Source organism: Psammomys obesus, unplaced genomic scaffold (assembly GCF_907164565.1).
Source record: "Psammomys obesus unplaced genomic scaffold, mPsaObe1.curated_primary_1811, whole genome shotgun sequence".
NCBI lineage: Eukaryota > Metazoa > Chordata > Mammalia > Rodentia > Muridae > Psammomys > Psammomys obesus.
The window spans coordinates 10,753,263-10,767,223 of record NW_026596101.1 but is presented as its reverse complement, the minus strand read 5'-3'; positions in this window follow the sequence as shown (position 1 = coordinate 10,767,223).

The following is a 13,961-nucleotide window of genomic DNA, read 5'->3' as shown; positions in this document are numbered from 1 at the left end:
TCAATGGTGCCTTGTGATATTTTGCTGGAAGCTGTCTTGTGAGAGGACATGTGATGTTCTTCTGTAAGCTGTCTCATGCTAGGGGCGTGACTTTGGCCAGTTAAAACACATCCCTCGGTAAACTCTGAGGAAAGTAGATCTGTAGAAGGCCAAGGATAGTAGGACAATGCTTTTTAAGTTGACATTGCTTTGATGGTCTTTGTTCTTCAGCATTTCACTGAAGAGAAGTGCTTCACTGGAGAGAAACGTTCCAGAAAACTTCTTGGGATAATCCAAATGAGTCTTGCAATCCACCTGAGTCTTCTAGAAAACTTCTTGGGGCAATCCAACTGAGTCTTGTGGCTTTTGCTGACTTGTTCAAATTCAGTGGAGTATTACAATTTCTGGTGAATTGTGCTGATTCATGTTGCTGTTTGGTGTTGGCATTTGGACTGAACTGCTGATATGTGGACAACAAACAGTGAACTCACTCCTAGGAACTACTACTAAAAAAGGTCTACAACCCCCTTTTCCTAATAACTTTCTTTATACCCTACTTCTAGTCAGTGGATTGAAGGGAGGTAGAAATATTTAAGAATCCTGAATAAAGTTTTGTTGAAAAATCTAAGCCTACAGCCCACCTCAGCAAAGGTGACAGCTCAGGAAAGCTAAGAACCTGAAACACATTGAACTTCCTGCAGGCAGTTCAACAGGTTATAGAGTGTCCTTTCCAGGTCTCTTAGCTGATATTTCTTCTGGGCAGTTTGGCTGGTTTCTGCTTCTTCCAGGAAGCTGGGATGGTCTAAGAGTGTTTGTTGTTTTGTTTTCTTTGGTTTGATTCTTTTTTCAGCTTATCTTGTCTGAGATCTACTCACAGCAGCGTTTACTGTTTATGTAGTTTTGGAGAGGATGGTAGTGAATCTATTCAGTTTCAGGGACTTCCTGAAACTATTTTGAGTTTTTTTTTTCTTTCCTTTCTTAATAAGCTTCCTTGCAAGATGGAAGGTTTCAATTTCACAAGAAGGCACCAGACAACATCTTGAACTCGTGACTGTCTTGCTTCTACTCCTCAAGTAGTAGCATGACAGGCATATGACACCACATCTACTATTCTTATAATATTCTAAAATATTTTACTCCTAAACAAATAAAATAAGAAAAATAGTTAAAATCTGATCTTGGCAGCAGTCCTTGGAAATGTGATGGTTGCATCTTCTTACATAAAGAATCATCCTTTCAAAATACAATTAAAGATGTCCTCATTCATCAAAACACTAAACACAATTCCTTTGCCTTAGTAACTGTCATACAACATACATGATTCTGTAAATTACCTTTGTCTTCACTGTTAAAGCTCACTCTTTGCTTTTACTTCTTTGGGACGATTATTTTATTTCAAAATGAAAAGGAAAATAAATAAGTTACCTTAGGCTTGTCAGCTCTTTGACAAAAGGAAGATTGCTTTTCCTAAGAAAGGCACTTCCAATTTTGTTCTGTGCTGCAGTTGTATATTTCTTTCTACTTGTTTTATTTGCTCCATCTGAGGATATTCTATAATTCTGAGAATTTAGTAAACTGAATTCTTTTTCTTATTTTACATATTTTAATTTTGTGTTCACACAAAGATTACATTTTGGAGAACTATATTACCATTAGACTATTGATGAGATTTGCAGGGTTTGCAGCATACTTGAGGTTAATGAATATATTTGACATGGTGAAAACCTTCTTTGGTGCCTTCTAACAATGAATATTAGCTATGTGTAAATAAGATACAATATATCAGCAGGATATGCAAAAGGGTGTGTGTATTCCAACAACAAAAGGCCAAATATAAGCACTGAATAATTTTCCAATTCAAATATAGTCTAGCTCTGGGTGCTAAGAATCTTACATACAGGCTCTGATTCCAGTAACAGCAAGCAGATTATTGAAACATTAACAATTCCCTTTAATAACAGTATCCTTGCTTCTTTTGAAGCATTGCTGTAGCTTGTTTATTTTAGTTGGGTAAAATTGAGAATTGTTATTATTTTCCAAAAGAGCTCTCAGAATTTTTTCATATGCTAGGATTGTGTCCATGCTTTAAAACTTCATCTCTAGATGAAGTTTTTTTCTGTTTTTTTTTCTTTGTTTCTCCTTAAGTACCACCTACAAGCTTCCCCAAACAGGAATTTCCCCATGCCTTCCCTACAATGCTGGACTCTGCATCCTCAAGCCATCATCTCAAATAAACAGCGGGGTTTCTTTTTTGTTTGTTTGTTTGTTTTGTTTTTTTTTATTTATTTCAAATATTCTGTCTCAGTGAAAAGTAACTCACTGGTAGTATACCTAATCAGCATGTCGAATGTCAGTTCAAGGGGGCTGGGAAGTTGTCATCTTTTTCCTCACATTTCATCTCATATCAGAGTCAAGCAGTGTGGTAGAGCTGAAAGATAAGCTTCCTGAGATCATATTAGGTAGGTAGAGTTCTGGTCTTCCGCTGGTGCATCTTTTCTAATGACGTTATTGGCAATGTAAAGCTGAATCATTCGTCATTGTTAGGGAACTTTACCTTCAACATAGTTAAAACCCATGCTCACCCTTCGCCTTATAATGGTCCTGTCCTCAAGTTTAAACAAAATCAGTCTTCTATTCTTAACCTTCAACATGTCTTCCATTAGATTCTGCCTTTGTTGTTTAATTATTTTGAGGATGCATTACCTGGATTGTTTTTGTAAATTTTTAAGTTTTATGTCATGTATTTATTTGTGTTTGTAAATGTATACAAATGTCACGGTGTGTGTGTGCGTGTGTGTGTGTGTGTGTGTGTGTGTGTGTGTGTGTGTGTGTGTGTGTGTGTGTGTAAGCTAGAAGAAAACCTTCAGGAGTTGATTCTAGATATTAAGTTCAGATCACCAACTCATTGGCAGCTGTTTTAACCTGCTGAACCTTTTTTCTGGCCCAGTTTTAGTAATGTTTTAATTAAGAGAATCTACTTTTAGAGTAAAGGGCTGGAAAAATGTCTTTCAAGCAAATGGTTCCAGAAAACAAGCAGAAGTAACCATCCTAATATCTAATAAAATAGACTTTCAACCCAAGTTAATCAAAAAAGATAAGGACGGCCACTATATTCTCATCAAAGAAAAATCCACCAAGAGGACATCACAATTTTGAATATCTATGCCCCAAATACAAGAGCACCTACATTCGTAAATGAAACAATATTAAAGCTTAAATCACACATGGATCCTAAAACCCTAATAGTGGAAGACTTCAATACTCCACTCTCACCAAGGGACAGATCAACTAGACAGAAAACAAATAGGGAAATAAAAACACTTACAGAGACCCTAAATCAAATGGACCTAATAGACGTCTACAGATCTTTTCATCCAAACTCAAAAGAGTATACCTTCTTTTCAGCACCTCATGGAACCTTCTCCAAAATAGACCATATAATTGGTCATAAAGAAAGCCTCAACAGATACAAAAAGATTGAAATAATCCCTTCTATTCTATCTGACCACCATAGACTTAAGCTGGACCTCAACAACAACAGAAATAACAAACAGCCTACACTCACATGGAAACTGAACAACCTGTTACTCAACGACAGCTGGGTTAAGAAAGAAATAAAGAAAGAAATTAAAGACTTCCTAGAATTCAATGAAAATGAAGGCACAACATACCCAAATTTATGGGACACATTGAAAGCAGTGCTCAGGGGAAAATTTATAGCACTAAGTGCCTGCAAGAAGAAATTTGTAACATCACATACAAACAACTTAATGGCCCAACTGAAAACCCTAGAAAAAAAAGAAGCAGATACACCCAAGAGGAGCAGAAGGCTGGAAATAATCAAACTCAGGGCTGAAATCAATCAATTAGAAACAAATAAAACTATTCAAAGAATCAATGAAACAAAAAGCTGGTTCTTTGAGAAAATCAACAAGATAGACAAACCCTTAACCAAACTAACTAAAAAGCAGAGAGAATCTATCCAAATCAACAAAATCAGAGATGAAAAGGGTGACATAACTACAGACACAGAGGAAATTCAAACAATCATTAGGTTATACTACAAAAGCCTATATGCCACAAAATTTGAAAATCTAAATGAAATGGACAATTTTCTTGATAGATTCCATCTTCCAACATTAAGTCAAGATCAGGTAGAAAGACTGAACAGCCCAATATCCCCCGAGGAAATTGAAACAGTCATTCACAGTCTCCCCTCCAAAAAAAGCCCTGGGCCAGATGGTTTCAGCGCGGAATTCTACCAGACCTTCAAAGAAGTGCTCACACCAATTCTCCTCAAACTATTCCACAAAATAGAAACAGAAGGTACATTACCAAACTCTTTCTATGAAGCAACAGTCACCCTGATACCTAAACCACACAAAGACCCAACAAAAAAAGAGAACTTCAGACCTATCTCTCTTATGAACATTGACGCAAAAGTACTCAATAAAATACTTGCAAACCGAATCCAAGAACACATCAAAGATATCATCCACCACGACCAAGTAGGCTTCATCCCAGGCATGCAAGGGTGGTTCAACATACAGAAATCCATCAATGTAATCCACCACATAAACAAACTGAAGGAGAAAAAACACATGATCATCTCCTTAGATGCTGAAAAAGCATTTGACAAAGTCCAACATCCATTCATGTTTAAAGTCTTGGAGAGATCAGGAATACAAGGCACATACCTAAACATAGTAAAGGCAATATACAGCAAGCTTATAGCCAACATCAAACTCAATGGAGAGAAACTTAAATCAATCCCACTGAAATCAGGGACAAGACAAGGCTGCCCACTCTCTCCCTACCTCTTCAACATAGTACTTGAAGTCCTAGCCAGAGCAATAAGACAACTAAAGGAGATCAAGGGGATACAGATCGGAAAGGAAGAGGTCAAAGTGTCACTATTCGCAGATGATATGATAGTATATATGAGTGACCCCAAGAATTCAACCAGAGAACTCCTCCAGTTGATAAACACCTTCAGCAAAGTGGCAGGATACAAAATCAACTCAAAAAAATCAGAAGCCCTCCTGTATACCAAAGACAAAAGGGCCGAGAAAGAAATTAGGGAAACAACACCCTTCACAATAGCCACTAACCACATAAAGTACCTTGGTGTGACACTAACCAAGCAAGTGAAAGACCTGTTTGAGAAAAACTTCAAGCCTCTGAAGAAAGAAATTGAAGAAGATCTCAGAAGATGGAAAGATCTCCCGTGCTCATGGATTGGTAGGATTAACATTGTGAAAATGGCCATCCTGCCAAAAGCAATCTACAGATTCAATGCAATTCCCATCAAAATACCAACTCAATTCTTTACAGACCTTGAAAAAAAGATTCTCAGCTTCATATGGAGAAACAAAAAACCCAGAATCTCCAAAACAATCCTGTACAACAACAGGTCATCTGGAGGTATCTCCATCCCCGATCTCAAGTTGTACTACAGAGCAATAGTAATAAAAACTGCATGGTATTGGCATAAAAACAGAAAGGAGGATCAATGGAACTGCATAGAAGACCCAGAAATAAACGCACACACCTATGAATACTCAATTTTTGACAAAGAAGCCAAAACCATTCAATGGAAAAAAGACAGCATCTTCAACAAATGGTGCTGGTCCAACTGGATGTCCACATGCAGAAAAATGAAAATAGATCTATATTTATCACCCTGCACAAAACTAAAGTCCAAGTGGATCAAAGACCTCAACATAAAACCAGATACTCTAAATCTGTTAGAAGAAAAAGTGGGGAACAGCCTAGAACTCATTGGCACAGGAGACCACTTCCTGAACAGAACACCAACAGCACAGGCTCTAAGAGCAACAATCAATAAATGGGACCTCATGAAACTGAACAGCTTCTGGAAAGCAAAGGACACTGTCATCAAAACAAAACGCCTGCCTACAGATTGGGAAAGAATCTTCACTAACCCTTTATCTGACAGAGGACTAATATCGAGTATATACAAAGAACTAAAGAAGCTGAAAAGCAGCAAACCAAGTAATCCAATTAAAAAATGGGGAACAGAGCTAAACAGAGAATTCTCGACAGAGGAATATCGAATGGCAGAGAAACACTTAAAGAAATGCTCATCCTCATTAGCCATCAGGGAAATGCAAATCAAAACGACCCTGAGATATCACCTTACACCCATCAGAATGGCCAAGATGAAAAACTCAAGGGACAACACATGCTGGAGAGGTTGTGGAGAAAGGGGAACCCTCCTCCACTGCTGGTGGGAATGTAAACTGGTTCAACCACTCTGGAAATGTATCTGGCGCTTTCTAAGACAATTAGGAATAGTGCTTCCTCAAGACCCAGCTATACCACTGCTAGGTATATACCCAAAGTTTGCTCAAGTATACAAAAGAGATATTTGCTCAACCATGTTTATAGCAGCTTTATTTGTAATAGCCAGAACCTGGAAACAACCCAGATGTCCATCAACGGAGGAATGGGTACAGAAATTGTGGTATTTTTACACAATGGAATACTACTCAGCAATCAAAAAGGAGGAAATCATGAAATTTGCAGGCAAATGGTGGGACCTAGAAAAGATCATCCTGAGTGAAATATCCCAGAAGGAGAAAGACAAACACGGTATATACTCACTTATATAGACCTATAAGATATGATAAACATAATGAAATCTATACACCTAAAAAAGATAATCAAGAGAGCGGACATGGGGTAAGATTATCAATCCTCGTTTTGAAAGACAGATGGGATGCACATTAAACATTGACAGGAGTCTACTGAGCGCATTTGAAAAACTCTAACTAGCAGTGTTTTCAAAGCAAAGACTCATGACCAAACCTTTGGCAGAGTACAGGGAATCATAAGAAAGAAGGGGAGTTAGTCTGATGAGGAAAGGATAGGAGCTCCACAAGGACCAAACATATCTGGACACAGGGTCTTTTCTGAGACTGACATGCAACCAAGGACCATGTATGAATGTAACCTAGAACCTCTGCTCAGATGTAGCCTGTGGTAACTCAGTAACCAATTGGTTTCCCATAGTGAGGGGAACAAGGACTATTTCTAACAGGAACTCAATGACTGGCTCTTTGGCCGCCCCACCCCCCAAGGGAGGAGCAGTCCTGTTAGGCCACAGAGGAGAGCTTTGCAGCCAGTCCTGAAGATACCTGATAAAACAGGATCAGGTGAATGGGGAGGAGGTTCCCCCTATCAGTGGACTTGGCAAGGGGCACGGTGGAGATGAGGGAGGGAGGGAAGGACTGGGAGGGAATGAGGGATAGGGACAGGGCTGGAATACAGAGTTAATAAAATGTAACTGATAAGAAAAAAAATAAAAAAACATAAAAAAAAGAGAATCTACTTTTAAAATATTAACTTATTTAGCATATATTTAAAGGTTTTTCATAATAGTTCTCCAGGGTTCTTTCTCAAACTCACATCCATGCCCCTCTCTCATCTCATTTTTGGAGGATATACTGTGTTCATATGTATCACTTTGGTTAGACTTAGAGTTTCATCTCATCTGTGATGAAATATTGTTTACTTTGGCATTCTTCTGAACTACTCTTGACGGTCCTGGTCCTTATCAAATCCTGCCTTTCATAAGAAGCCTTTTTTTCACTGATGTGCCTGGTACTTATTCCTCCTTTGCGCGAACCTTTTAACAATTATTGTGTTTAGCTCAATGAAAGACCTACTTAGAGACTTAACCTTTGGCATACCCATAACACATAGATATGTGTGTCAAGAATCTGGCACTATTGTTGGTCTTGAGCCTTCTCCTGGGAAAATTTCAGAGCTTCGAGTGGAGATAAGGCAAACATTTTCAAGAGTTGGTGAATAAACATTTACTAATATCTTACTACAGTTTGGTCATAAGCTCCAACAATATATAAATGGTTTTGTATTTTGCGAATGTATCCATAGAAACTATCCATTAGCCAAATCTGTAAGTAGCATAACAGAATGTAAGAAGTAACAACATCAATCATAGCACTGAGGTCCAAAGTTTTTAGCTTAAAAATAACTTCAGCAGAGAAAATAGGAGCATTGATGAGACAATGCAGGCATCTTCTTATTTAATCTGTCTGTTTTGCTTTATTCAATAATATATATTTTCCACTCCCTTTTCACAACATTGACTTTATTTTAATGGTTTTCAATGTGTGTAGTAGTGCTTTAGACGTGAAAACAGACAGACAAAAAGTTTCCCCTGTCTTTGTGCCTCATTTCTATATTTTATCCAAGGTCAATAACAGGCTCCAGTGTTTTTACAATTGCCAAGAGGATGGGATTTGTTATTGTGTGCAGATAAGTGTAGTGATGCCTGCTTTATTTATGGGCTGAGATAAAAGCCATTCAGCCTTCTGAGACAAAAAAGCAGGTATATGGTTTATATCTCTGTTTTGATGAGTTCTCTCATAGACATTGTACCTTTCATAGCTCAGTGACTACCTAATGTAAATTTCAGGTGAAATAAAACTGTCAGGATTTAGCATTTTTTATCGCCTACATTTATGCGAGAGAACAAACACCTAATTTTGGCAAAATATAGCAGGTACAGTGGAAGAGCGTGCATGTGGGTGAGTGTGTGCATGCCGTGTGTAACTTAATTGTCTAGTGTGTGTGTGTGTGTGTTTGTGGGCTTTTTTTCTGTTTTTTTATGTTAGATAAAATGACCCAGTTGTTTAAAAAACAACTTTAGCTATTTTGCAAAAAAAATGATAAATAATATCAATGATGTAAATGCCTTTAAAGTGTTTTAAAATAGCAAAAAAATGGCTTCTTGAGTTTAGAAAATATGACAGTTTACAGTTATTATAAAGTCAACAAAACACTGTATGTTGTCAGCTACCCACAGTAAAAATATTCTTGACTAATTTGTAGAAGAATCTTACTCTCCATATCTTTTTCTCTCTCTTGAATTAATTACAGTTTCTGGGCGGCTTTGGCATAGAGGAAATGTATGTGTGTGCCTATGAGGATGTGTCCATGCCCTCAGTTGTTTGACATGTTTTCTGTAATTTCAGCTCTTCTGGATCTAAGAGACTGAGTTTTCCCTCGGGAAAGACAGAGCATAACATCTGATTGTCACTGCGCTTGAAGGACATTTGTCTTTACGTTAGGCAGAATAGAGTTTGGCTAATTTACTATCAAAGCTGACAGTCTCTGTTGTTCCATCAGGAGTTTTAATTAGCTGAGTTTAAAGACTCATTGTTTTGATTAGGTGTATTTGTTGTGTATATGCACCTGTGTATATGTGCACGCATGGACCTGTGCTCAAAGAGGCCAGAAGAAGGTTTCAGACTCCCTGGAGTTACAGGTGGTTGTGAGCTACCGCACATGCATGCTGGCCACACAACTTGAGTTCTTTGTGAAAGCAGCAACCTGATGATCAGGGACCACTGAGCTGTCCCTCCGGCCACTATTTAATCAGTGAAATGATGGGGAAGTACTTGTTCATTTTTGCCACCCTTGCCTGCTGTCCCTTAACTCCTACTTGCCTTGATTTTTACTTTACAGCTGTATCATTCATCTACTCTCCCCTTGAAATTACTGGCTATCTACATCTTTGTTTTTTCTCTCAGGAAGGTGCGCTGGGTAATTATGCTTGAATACTTAAGGCTGATTAAAAAATAGTAATAATGAGTACTTTTACTATCCTTGTGTGTTTATGGTACTTTCATCTGGAAGTACTTACACTCTATATTTATTCTTGTTACCATTTATAAAGTCATTGCTTTTAAAAAGGCAATACAGTTTTGGACTAGTCCACACATTTCCCTTTTGCTCTACTGCTAGCTTGTGGAGTCCCTGTTCTTCTGGGAGATCATTTTCCTCCTGCCTAAAGAAATATTTTCTTTATTTCTTTTCTTAGGAATGTCATGAGAACAAATTATCCCAGAGTTTGTCTTTCACCTTACTCTTGTGTTTCTTCTGCACATGTAATTCTATGTTAGGAGGTTTTGTTTTTTTTTTGTTTTTGTTTTTTGTTTGTTTTCTTTCCATCACTTGAGTGATAACTCTTTACTCTCTGCTTTCATGCCTGTCTTTCGTTTTATCTCTCGGGAAATTAGCACCTTATTGCTGCTTCTCTGAAATCTTTTTGGCTTTTGAGACAAGGCTTCAACGTGTAGCCTGAACTGACTTTGAACTTGCAATGCTTTTTTGTCTCATCCTCCTGAGAGCTGGGATTACACTCTAAGTCACTCTGCTGCAGTGTGTTTACCGCCTTATTTATCTGCTTTAAAGCACTCTACTTTCTTTTACGCTTTTGTTTCTTTGTCCCTTTGTCTACGTGAGATATTCAGTTGTTTTGCTGTTGTTGTTGTGTTTTTGTTGTAATTTTGTAGATTCCTTTTGTCTTTAGATGTGACAAGATCCTGCTCATTGGCATATGCAAATATATCTTTGTTCTATTACAATATTGCTTCTTAATACTTCTATACCCGAACTTGTCTTTTGTGTTTTGATGTTGCTGTGCTTATCATTTTGTCCTTTAGTATTTCAGCTGAGAATATATTCAGCTGATGTCCCTTTTACTTCCCTGAACTTGTTTTCTGTTTAACTTGTACAATGAAAACTTAAAAGAATAAACTATTTTTTTTTAGGATTTTTTTAAAAATTTTATTCTTTCGGTTTTTCTTTTTAAAATATAATGCAGTTCTTTGTAAAAAAAAAATCAGGCAATATATATTCTTGTGCATAATAATTAGTTACTTTAAAATCTCTAAATTTTATTGCTGTGTGTACCAGTCTCACAGCTTGAAAGGTTGGATTCAGGATAATGACGCGTTCAAGGTAATCCTTATCCAGATTGTGGGTTTGATGCCTGGAGAGAAATTTTAATCCAGCAACATGGTTGCTATGGCAAGGGATCACATTCAAAGAACATCTACGTCTGTGTAATCTATCTGGAATGCAGAGACACTCTGTATGACTGTATGATCTGGCTGCAATATGGACATGCTTAGTACACACCTTTAATCTTTTTTTTTTTTAGATTTTTCATTTATCTATCTATCTATCTATCTATCTATCTATCTATCTATTTATTTTATTCACTTTACATTCTTGTAGCCCCTTCCCCCTTCCCCTCCAAGTCTCATCCTCTCTCTCTCCTCCCTTCCTCCTCCCCGTTTCCTAAAAAAGGGGGAGCTCTATTTCCCATCCATCCCAGCTCATCGAGTTGCATCAGGACTGAATGTTTCTTCCCCTGTGGGCTGTCAAGGCAGTGTGTGCTGTGCTTGAAGCCCAAGATGCCCATCCGCTCTAGTGTTGTCACTCCTTCAATCTTAAACAATGATGTTAGGGTTAGTCTATAGAAGGAAGCAGCCGTGCTTGAAAGTGACATATAATTGAGGGGCAGAAAAAGTGACCAATCAGAGAAAGGTTTGACAGAATGAGAAAGCGTCAGGATACTCCCAACTCATGAGAACGGGACAGGAAGGGGAGGTTACTTAAGAACAGTGCAGAGAAAGGGTGGGAGAAAGTTTTTTGTTTGTTTGTTTGTTTGTTTTTGTATGTTTTGTTTTATCAAGGGTTTCTTACCAGGACAATTTTACAGAGAGGTTGAAGAGAGAACAAGCTAGACACAGGTGAAGGACTCAGAAAATTAGAACATATTGCCAGAATTAGTTTGAGGTCAGGCAGAGCAGTTCAGTGAGAAGCCAGTTTGAATCAGTAAGCTTGGATAGGAGGTTAGGCCAGAAGAGCTGAGTTGACACAGGCAGTGAGAGCTCAGAAAGACCTAAATAGGCATTTTTTTTTTAAGACAATGGCTCTCATCTCATCCCCTTATCCCAGGAAATAAAAATATTTATATATGCCAAGTTCAGATACATGAGACTCTGTCTCAAGAAAGCATCTTTAAAAAATTAAATCTTCTCATTTTAATTCCAGTATGTGAATCACATATCATTTTACTTTTGATGCCGAATTTTGGCTATTTTAGGACAGTATAAGGTTAGTAACTTTATTTACTGCCAGACACAGTAAATTATAGTCATTAGACACTGTGGCAAACCACGTGAGTAAAGAGCTGCCCAGTTAAAGTGTGTAAGGTAGGAGACAGAATGCAGTGTTTGTAATTTCTGTGGATTTCCAGTGAGAGCCTGAACCATTTACAAGAACATTCCTCATCCATTTCTTTAATTTCTTTTTTTTTTCCTCTCTTTACTTTTTTCCTCTTCTCTCAAAGGCACTTTAAAAACAGGAAACAACCGAGGAACCTGCTACAGAGGGCCTCTGAAAGCCAGAAGAAGGAAACAGGAAAGAACCTAGGAACCTGCCACAAAGGGCCTCTGAAAGTCTCTGCCCTGCAGACTGTCAAAGCAGATGCTGAGCCTGATGGCCAACTGTCGGGCAGAGTGAATGGAATTTTATGTAAGAAGTGGGAAATAGTAAGAGCTAGAGAGGACAGGAACTCCACAAGGAGAGCAACAGAACAAGAAAATTTGAACACAGGGAACTTCCCAGAGACTCATACTCCAACCAAGGATTATTCATGGAGATAACCTAGAACCCCTGCACAGATGTAGCCCATGGCAGTTCAGTGTCCAAGTGGGTTACATAGTAATGGGAAGAGGGACTGCCTCTGACATAAACTGATTGGCCTGCTCTTTGATCACCTCCTCCTGAGGGTGGAGCAGCCTTACCAAGCCACAGAAGATGATAATGCAGCCACTTCTGACGAAAACTGATAGACTAAGATCAAAAAGAAGGAGAGGAGGACCTCCTCTATCAGTGGACTTGGGGAGGGGCATGCATGCAGAAAGGGGAGGGAGGGTGGGTTCCAGAGGGGAGGAGGGAGGGGCTTATGGGGGGATACAAAATGAATAAAGTGTAATTAATAAAAGTTAAATAAAAAATAAAAAATAATAAAAAATAAAAAATTTAAATTTCTGTCATTTTCTCCTTGGCTTCGAGTACCTTGCCATACTTGCAGATAGGAGTCTAGCGTAACTGTCATCAGAGAGGCTTTACCCAGCAACTGAAGCTATCTGTCTATCTATCTATCTATCTATCTATCTATCTATCTATCTATCTATCTATCAGCTATTTATCAATAAATCATTTATCTCTCTGTAATCTATTTACTCATTCATCCATCTATCTAGTTGATTTTAGACAGTGTCTTATGTAGTCCTACTGGCCTCCTACTCATTTTTTAGCTAAAGATGACCCTGAGCATGTGATCTTCCTACCTCTACCTTTGCATTTCTGAGATTAAAGGTATGAATTACTCCATTTGGTTAATGCAGTCCTGGGAATTGAACCCAGGGATATGCGCAGGCTAGTCAAGCACCTTACCAATGGATATACTTCTCTACTATTATGTTGGAAAGTCTTTATGAATTAGATTATTAAATAGAAAACTTATGAAACAACATGTTTTCTGCAATCTAATTCATTCCTATTGCAATAGTACCTACAGATCAAATCTCTAGTTTAAATTTCAAACTATTGTCACTGAGGTTACACATATAAATCATATTTAATTCATTCTGCTTACGATGAGTCATGTATATGTGACTACTAGAGATAGGGTGATAGTTTCTTTTTTTATCTTATAGTGGGGTCTTCAGGTTTTTTAATTATTTGTACCTCCTCTAGTTGATCACCTCATGGTACCAACAGTCTCGAACCTTACACCCATCCTCATGTGCTTCCCAGTGAAGGATACAGGGTGATAAGTCATTGAAATCAAAGCAAATTATTAAAGGACAGTGGTATGCTTCTTTTGCTGAAAGAGTGTAGGTGCTGAAGAAGCCATTTCTGCCAGATCTTTTGAGAAAAAAAAAAAGCCTGAATTCTGAAATTAAGGGATTTGGGAGCTTGTCTAGGGAGAACTGGTGTTCTAGCAGAAAATAGTCAGCTCTCCTGTATTATTGAACACTCAGAACACTTCCTTCTATGCCCTTCACAGAATTTCCCACTCATCGCTTACAGGACAATGCAAATACTTCCTGAATGGCTTCCTGAGCAGG